Source organism: Nuphar pumila, chromosome 5 (assembly GCF_984573655.1).
Source record: "Nuphar pumila chromosome 5, dmNupPumi1.hap1.1, whole genome shotgun sequence".
In the NCBI taxonomy this organism is placed as follows: domain Eukaryota; kingdom Viridiplantae; phylum Streptophyta; class Magnoliopsida; order Nymphaeales; family Nymphaeaceae; genus Nuphar; species Nuphar pumila.
The window spans coordinates 43,414,336-43,417,716 of record NC_143253.1 but is presented as its reverse complement, the minus strand read 5'-3'; positions in this window follow the sequence as shown (position 1 = coordinate 43,417,716).

The following is a 3,381-nucleotide window of genomic DNA, read 5'->3' as shown; positions in this document are numbered from 1 at the left end:
TCTTTTAATTCTAATATATGACACCTAAGACTTGGGCATTTGTCAAATACTAGATTGTAAACCCTTATAAATGATAATAAATTACGTGGTTGTGTTCCTCATAATCCTTGTGATATCTGTCATATGGCCAAGCAAACTTGCCTTCTCTTTCCTAGCGGGTCAGTGTCATCGTCAAAACCTTTTTAATTAATTCGTTGTGACATATGGTGAGGATATCAAACTACCGTTGTATCCAGAGCACAATACTTTTTTACCATAGTGGATGATTATTTCGGGACCACATGGGTTCACCTTATGTGGCACAAATTAGAAACCATTGTATAAATCAAAAATTTCTTTTTAATTGTTGAAAATCAATTTAACAACAAGATTTTGAGCCTTAGATCTGACAATAGAACTGAATTTTTTTCAAATGCTATGCAATTTTTTTTTTTAAAAAGGGCGTTGAACACCAAAATAGTTGTGTTATGACCCCCCCAAAAAATGGTGTGGTTGAATGCAAGCACATAGATCTTCTCAATATTGCGAGAGCGTTGAGATTTCAAGCCTCTGTACCCATTAAGTTTTGGGGAGAATGCATTTTAAATGGCTGCATATATCATTAATTGTATTCTTTCCAAACCGTTAATGGGAAAAACACCTTACGAATTACTTCATGGAAAGAACCTGGTTTATGACCACTTTTACATTTTCGAATGTTTATGCTATGCCCACAACATTCATCACTCTCATAAGTTTAATAATCATGTATGCACGAGTTTTCATAGGATATCCAAATGGTCAAGTAGGATATCGTGTGTATGATCTTGAAACAAAAAAGGTTTTTGTAAGTTGAGATGTAAAATTCTATGAAAACGTTTTTCCTTTCCAAGGTCACAACACTCTAGATGAATGGGAGGGGCATATCTTACCCATTTCCATATTTGAGCCTTAGTTTTATGAGGTTCAAGAAGTCAGTGACAACCCAGTCAATGAGACCTCCAACCCCATTCACCTTGATCCAAATTCTGAACCCTCCAATTATAAAACAATTCAACCTGCTCAGGTTCATCTCCGAAGATCTGAAAGAACTCGTTAACTGTCATTGCATCTCAAAGACTACAATTGTTAAACAGTTGATCCTATACTCCAATCGACCGACATGAGAGAGAAGGTCAACAACACGAATCATGAGTTGTCCAAAGTCATTAGATATGATCATTTTTTCAAGGAACACTGTGTTTTTTAAGTGCCATTTCTCAACACCCATAACCCAAAACCTTTTCACATGCCATGAAGTCCTAGTATTGGTGTGATTCTATGACTACAGAGATCAGAGCATTGGAAGAGAAATACACTTGGTCGATTATGGATTTACCCATAGACAAACATCCAGTTGGTTGCAAGTAGGTGTACAAAATGAAATATCACTCTGATGGCTCCATTGAAAGGTATAAATCTCCACTTGTGGCCAAGGGCTATACACAAATTGAATGATTGGATTATAATGAGACCTTTGCCCCTGTCGCCAAGTTGGTTATAGTGTGATGCTTAATAGCTATTGCAATGATAAAGAATTGGCATCTCTATCAAATAGATATTAATAATGCATTTCTCCATGGGGACCTTGATGAAGAGGTGTACATGGACTTGCCACCAGGTTTTTCTGTTCAGAGGAAGCGTAAGGTTTGCAAGTTGCACAAATCACTGTATGGACTCAAACAATCCTCTAGAAACTGGTTTTCCAAGCTCTCACACCATCTACTCCAAGAAGGTTTTGTCCAATCTAAAGTTGATTATTCTTTCTTTTCAAAGACTTAATAAGGCACACATCTTCGTTCTAGATTATGTGGATGATATCATCATTACAGGAGATGATATTACATACATCAAGCAACTTAAATTTTACATCAATCAGTCATTTCAATTGAAGGACCTTGAACAACTAAAATATTGTCTCGACATTGAGGCTGCAAGATCTAAAAATGGTATTTTCTTATCTTAGTGAAAATATGCTCTTTATATTCTACATGACATGGGTTTTCTTGGAGTCAGGCAAAGTCAATTTCTCATGGAACCGTATATCAAACTCAATAATGATGCTAGAGTTTTGTTGGAGGATCGAGGACCGTATAGGCACCAAATGGGCGGTTATTATTCCTTACTATAACCTGACCCTATATTGTTTTCGCGATCAATATTTTAAGTCAATTCAGTAGTCAGCCGTGACAACCTCACATGGACACTGCCATATGGGTCCTTCGATATATCAAAAGTTCTCCAGAACAAGGAATTCTAATGTCATCCTCTAGTAAGATTCAAGTGTTGGGTTATTGTGATTCCGATTAGGCTTCCTGCTCAATGACTCTGATGCAGAGCATCCAGATACAGAAGCGAATTTGGATCCCAATCCAAATATCCAGACCCATTTCAAACATCGCTACCCAAGGCGATCCACACGCTTGCAGGACATCCGTGGTCCTAGTGGATCTCCCAGTGAGGTGATGCTCGTCGTGCTCCATTTATTGTTTTGATTCCATTGTGGAATCATACTTTAGACTTTGTTTTAACAATAATTATTTCATGTAATATTTTTTTTTCATTTTTTAGGAGCCAAATTCTATGGATCTGGATAGTTCTGGTACCCTGTAGGATCTTTTTGTGGTACTGGAGGGTGTATGGGGTCCAAGGGTAGTTTTTACTATTTTTGCCGATTCGCTTCTCTCTTAGTGTTGGTGCAGGATCCAATTCGCAGCCTATTTGGATCCGGATCTTGATCCGTCATCATGAGAGGGGTCCTAGGTGGCACCACTTTAGTCTGGTTCATCTTGAACCTCATTTGAATTCATGTTGACCAGACTAAAGTCAAAAATGGACTGCTGGTGGAGTTATTAGCATTTGTCAAAATCTAGGCTTGCACATCATTTTTGGTGCAAAGCTTGGAAAGGCCCAAGGTCTTTTTATTGTGGCTCTTCCCAAGCAACCTAAGCCCTTAACTAGGGAGGTCGACCAAGGGGTTAGGAGCTTCTTCATTTTCGTTTTTGGTTGTGTGGCTGGTGGTAGAGTGAGAAAAATCAAGTTTTTGGTTTGGTTGGTACTTGAGAAAAGCTTTTGAGTGTGGATGTTTGGTGGAAGGTTGCTTGGAGAAGAAGGTGAAACCGTGTATCACCTTGTGAGTGTGGAAGTAAAACTTGTGAGTGGTTTCATTCGTTGAGGCTGATCTAAACTTGTTCGTGGTGGCTGAGATTTTAGCACCTCCATTTGTGACTTATTTGTTGTGGCGTCGATTTCTTCCAAACGACGGCCATTCCAACTTCAAACCGAATAATCATGGGTTCTTCATTTTGTTTGTTTACTTTGATCATATGAAACTTATGTTGATCGTTTCATCTTGCTGAAAGT